Here is a 6635-nt window from a genome sequence, read left to right on the forward strand (position 1 = left end):
GTCTATATGAACCATGTGACCCCCAGGGCGGGGCCATATTTGACCCTAGGGAAATAATTTTGAAAATTTTGGTACAGTATCGCTAGATGATGCTACATACCAAATATCAAAGTCCTAGGCCCTGTGGTTTTGGACAAGAAGATTTTTAAAGTTTTTCCCTATATAATTCTATGAAGACCATGCGACCCCCAGGGCGGGGCCATAATTTAACCCTAGGGGAATAATTTGAACAATCTTAGTAGAGGACCACCAGATGATGTCACATACAAATTATCAAAGTCCTAGGTCCTGTGGTTTTGGACAAGAGGTTTTTCAGTTTTTCCCTATATAAGTCTATATAAACCATGTGACCCCCGGGGCAGGACCATATTTGACCCCAGGGAAATAATTTGAATAACCTTGATAGAGGACCACTAGATGATGCTACATACCAAATATCAAAGCCCTAGGCTCTGTGGTTTTGGACAAGAAGATTTTCAAAGTTTTTCCCCATATAAATCTATGTAAATTATGGAAATAAACAAAGGGCCATAACTCACTCAAAAATTGTTTAACCAGTCTGATTTTCAGGCAATGTTGGGCGGTTTTAACCGGTTAAAACAGCCCCGGTCAATACTCCCTGAAGTGGTCAATACTGGTCGATTGGTCAATACTGGTCAATTAGTCAATACTGACTGTTAGAATATTTTGCAATGTTTATGAACAATTAAGATTTATTTAATAATGACTGTCTAAGAGCATTTGGGGCTTGATTGTGAATGCAGGCATTATTATTTAGTTAAAGCAACCTAATCAGTACTCCTAAATTGGTCAGAAGTGGTCGGTTGGTCAATACTGGTTGAATTTTTTAGTCATTGAACATTTTCTGTAAGATTAAATTACAAAGATATATTATTTTTCTACAAAATTGTCACAATAAGTTGAACAAGAGCACCGCCTTGCGGGTGCTGACGCTCATCTGATTTTTTTTGTATAATAGAAATATTGTCCTACCCATGATTTTCTAAGTCTAAAAAGGGCCATCATTCTTGCAAAAAGCAGGATAGAGTTATGTTTCTTGATGTACAGTGTCCACTTATGATGGTGAAAAACTGTTGCAAGTTTTAAAGCAATAGCTTTGATAGTTTATGAGAAAAGTATTATTAAACATAATACTACAACCAAGAAAATGATTTTCTAAGTCCAAAAGGGGCAATAATTATTGCAAAAAGCGGATGGAGTTGTGTTTCTTGCTGTACAGGTCAGCTTATGATGGGAACAAGGGTTGCAAGTTTCAAAGCAATAGTTTGATAGTTTAAGAGAAAAAGTTCACCTAAACATAAAACTTAACCAAGAAATCTGATATTTTCTAAGTCCAAAAGGGGCCATAAATCTTGCAAAAAGGAGGATGGAGTTATGTTTCTTGATGTACAGGGTCAGCTTATGATGGTGAACAAGTGTTGCAAGTTTTAAAGCAAAAGCTTTGATAGTTTAGGATAAAAGCTGACCTAAACATAAAACTTAACCAAGAAAACTGATTTTCTAAGTCCAAAAGGGGCAGTAATTCTTGCAAAAAGCAAGATGGAGTTATGTTTCTTGATGTACAGGGTCTGCTTATGATGGTGAACAAGTATTCCAAGTTTCAAAGCAATAGCTTTGATAGTTTAGGAGAAAAGTTGACCTAAACATGAAACTTAACCAAGAAATCTGATATTTTCTAAGTACAAAAGGGGCCATAAATCTTGCAAAAAGCAAGATGGAGTTATGTTTCTTGCTATACAGGGTCACCTTATGATGGTGAACAAGTATTCCAAGTTTCAAAGCAATAGCTTTGATAGTTTAGGAGAAAAGCTGACCTAAACATAAAACTTAACCAGGCAACGCCGACGCCGACGCCGACAACCGCTCAAGTGATGACAATAACTCATCATTTTTTTTCAAAAAATCAGATGAGCTAAAAACTACTAATTTAACTGAAAGTATTTCATAAACTGTAGCAGTAAGTGTTTGATTCACAAGTGATAAATTTAATAATTTTTACTGGTATAAATAATTCAATGAAAAATTGCTGTGAACAACTGGACCCTTTCATGGAGGTGGTTTGTGTTTTGAGAGCAGTTGTCATATTGCCTAATTGACACCATGTCTTACAATATACAATAGGTATGTTGCTGGCCTGTTTATCTAGTCACTAATTACAAAATGTAGCTGTCATGATCAATAATCCCACTGTATTCTTCTCAATGTTTGAACATGGTAACTTTATTTTAAAAATAAGTAATGCCATCATAATATTCAATTGACCAGTATTGACCACTACATGTACTGATCAGGAATACTGCACAGGACCAAAATTTGAATTAACCAGTACTGTCCATTTCACTGAGTGTAACTTTTAGTAATACAAGAGCTGTCCGTAAGACAGCGCGCTCCACTATTTGCGGATTTTACAGTAAAATGAATGTTAGTCTGAATAAGAGACCTCTACTTTAAAAGGAAGACACACCAAAGTGCATAATTCCATCAAATACACAAATCTGAGTTATTAGGATTGTTACAACACATGCAGATGATGATGATAAAGATTATTTTGAGTTTCAAGTCATTATCTTATATAGTACCAAAGTTATGTCCAGAAAACGAAGTTTGTAAAAAATTTAAGTATAAAAGCCTTAAGGGGCATAATTTGGTCAAAATTACAAATCAGAGTTATGGGGATGTTACCACACATGCAGGTGATGATAATAAAGATACATTTTAAGTTTCAAGTCTTAATCTTATATTGCATTAAAGAAGTATCCAGAAAGCGAAGATTGCCAACAAGTTTAAGTACAAAAGAGGCATAATTCTGTCAAAAACACAATTAGAGTTATGGGGTATGTAGCCACACATGCAGATGATTATAAACAAATACTTTTAATTTCATGTCATTATCTTTTAAAGCACCAAAGATATGTCTATAAACGAAGCTCTCAAAACATGAAAATAATTCAAAGTATAACTTCTTGGTGACCTTGACACTGGGCATAATGGGCCCAGCCCCTGCACATACTTTATTTGTATTCTGGACAATGTTTATGTAAAGTTACAGTAAGATATAAGCAAAAGTAACAAAAATATGACAGAAAAACAAAGGTTGCCAAAAACTTTAACCTTAAAAATAACCTAAGTATAAGACCTTCGTGACCTTGACCTTGGGTATAATGGGCCTAGTCCCTGTACCTACTTTATTTGTATGCTGGACAATGTTTATGTAAAGTTACAGTAATATATAAGCAAAAGTAACAAAGATATGACAGAAAAACAAAGGTTGCTGAAAAACTTTAACCTTAAAAATAATCTAAGTATAACAGCCTGGTGACCTTGACCTTGGATATAATGGGCTCAGCCCCTACACATACATTGTTTGTATACTGGACAATGTTTATGTGAAGTTACAGTAAGATATAAGCAATAGTAACAAAGATATGACAGAAAAACAAAGGTTGCCGAAAAACTTTAACCATAAAAATAACCTAAGTATTACAGCCTGGTGACCTTGACCTTGGGTATAATGGGCTCAGCCCCTAAACATACATTGTTTGTATACTGGACAATGTTTATCTTAAGTTACAGTAAGATATAAGCAATATTAACAAAGATATGACAGAAAAACAAAGGTTGCCGAAAAACTTTAACCAAGGTCACGCCGACGCCAACGCCAGGGCGAGTAGTATAGCCCCCCTATTCTCCAAATAGTGGAGCTAAAAATCTTTAATTAATTTAAAATCAAGGCTAACTGTAAGAAGATAAAAGCATTGACTAAACTAGTACTGACCAGTCTAAGTATATTGTCCAAAATGGAGCCTGACCAGGACACATTGCCAAGGACCAAAATTGAATCGACCAGTATTGACCACTATACTTTTTTAAAGAACAAAACTTTATATTATTCAAATTGCTTTATTTTTTTATATTACTGTAACAGCCTGTGCTAATCTGTGAATGTACAATATATAAAAGTGTTGAATAAACCAATATTGACCAATCAAGAATAACCCAGGGTTTTTTCTAGCTAATTTGGGAACATAGCCTATACCCCCAAAATTGGGAATTTTGACGCGTAAATGTTCCAAATTGGGAAATATTTAGTCCCATAGGATATAGTAAGGATGTGTTAAAGCACTTTCTCATACACTTGTTTCACATTGTACAACCTCTTTAACATACTTCCATTATAAAATTGTCCATAATTTGGTCAATGTTTATGCAATTTTGATGGACATTTTTTCAGAATGTAGATTAGGAATTTTTGCACACATTTTGGGAAAAAAACATACTTTTTGGTATTGGGAATATAGCCGAATAACGGCTATAAAAACGGCCGGAAAAAAAACCCTGTAACCCTAGTATTGAATCGACCAGTACTGACCGGTATTGACCAGTATACTGAACTAGGGTACCAATACATCATTCTGACAAAGTTTGGTCAAAATCCCCCCAGTAGTTTCTGAGGAGATGTGATAACGAGAAAATGTTAACGGACGGATGGACGGAAGGATGACGGACCACGGACGCAGAGTGATTTGAATAGCCCACCATCTGGGGGGCTAAAAATAAACAAAGGGCCATAACTCACTCAAAAATTGTTGAACCAGTCTGATATTCAGGGGGACACAACTAGGGTACCAATACATCATTCTGACAAAGTTTGGTCAAAATCCCCCCAGTAGTTTCTGAGGAGGTGTGATAATGAGAAATTGTTTAAGGACGGACGGAAGGACAACGGACGCAGAGTGATTTGAAAGCATGAATCCTTTGACTTTTCTTTTGCATTCTGTTGTTTGGATTAATTATACCTTCAGAATCGTGAATTTAGAAGAGTTTTATTGATTTCATTGTAACAGATAAAAACATGGAGAAATATGATTTTACACTGCTGGCTAACGTTCAACAAATTCACAACATGTAACCGGTGAATTCCAAAAAAACTGGGGACAGAATTGACTGGTTCACCGGCTGGCGATTATGCAGCACATACTATAGAGATGGTACCTAACCAAATAAATCAAAGGGGGACAACTTTGAATTGATCAATAAACTGAAGCCAACATTAAACATTGTTCAAAAGTGAAAGAAAAATCAGATAGGTCCTTTTTCAAACAACTTACCAGGCAGACAAAATATGACCTACATTTGTTTAAATCCCTTTGTTTTCAATATACAATATGCACGCTTTTCTCATGACTTACACTGACAGTTATTTTGTAAGTTGTAGTGAGGCCCTGATAGAAAGTTTAGTAATGCATGAAGATTATATAGAATAATGCAAACATTCCTCTGAAGAAAATTAACGACATTAAGAAACGTTATTTTAAGTTTAAATCTTTTTGCCAAAGTTGTTTATTTATTGTTCTCAATGGTGATACATTGATTTACACAACATTTGTATATCTAAATGTAAAATGTATATATCCAACAATGAGAAACAACAAAAAAAGTTAAATTGGTAACACAAAAATTCATTGTCGTCAAATATAAGTACAATGTTTTAAGGTAGTGGTTGTAATTACTACATATTAAGGTAGCTGACAGGTAATGACTGTCACTTATGTAATGTATTTTAAGCAATTCTCAATTTAAACATTTTCTGGAGGGAACAAGCACAATCATTTGCTTTCCTTGAAAAACGAATAAATGCTGAAAAAGCCTATGGAGATTACACTACTTGATGCTTTTCATTACAGGTCAACTACCCTAAACAAACTAAAAGGTGTTTTATTTATTGTTGAAAACAAAGTAATTGGATAATTTGTCATTCTCTTTCACTCAGAACTTTTTCAAGTGTTTTAGACTCTTGGCTAGTCTTGGAATTTGACTTTATTAAAAGACAAAAGGAAGTTCAGTATAGGCTCTTTCAAAATGTTGAAAGTAGAGTAAACTTACCTTATACTCTATTGAATTTATATAGCTGTGGGAGCTTTTGATATAGACTATAAAGTATAATTGGGGAAGTCCTAAAATCTTTGAAACACATTCAATACAAGAGTTGTCCATTTTGCTTCAGATATTTTGAGAAAGTCATTTTTTAGATATCAAATATTTCTATTTTTGACATGGAGAAGAGGAAAACCATTAATATATTTAGAAAATTGGTGCACTTAGCTATCATTTCACTCTGAAAAAAACCTTAAAAGATGAATTTGAATTTTTTAGGTACCATCTCTACATACTACACCACTGTTGTTTACATAGGATTTCAGATAATGTGTTTCAGTTTGACCGTCACAATATAAAACAAAACTGTATGTGTCGGATTAGTTCGACTAAGTTACTATTGTTAGATTAGAGCGAAGTGGGGAGCTACAAAGGGACTATTTCGCTCAAGTCGCCACCTAGCTTAAACCCTAGTTATCATCCGGAAACCGTTTAACTGTTCAGGGTCTTTGTTAACCCAACAGCAAGGCTGCTGGAAGTGGCCTATAAACCTACTATCACTACCAGGCCTCGATCTTGACGGTAGCCCGGTAGCCCGAGGCTACCAGTTTTTCAGAAGGACTACCGAATTTCCCAAGCTGGGTAGTCCGTCGGGCTACTAAGTTTTCAAACATGTTCAGTTAATAATAAAAGCGTGAAATTTCACCGATTTATCTGATGTTTCCTTTTAAATGACAACC

This window comes from Mercenaria mercenaria, chromosome 12 (genome assembly GCF_021730395.1).
Source record: "Mercenaria mercenaria strain notata chromosome 12, MADL_Memer_1, whole genome shotgun sequence".
Taxonomy (NCBI): domain Eukaryota; kingdom Metazoa; phylum Mollusca; class Bivalvia; order Venerida; family Veneridae; genus Mercenaria; species Mercenaria mercenaria.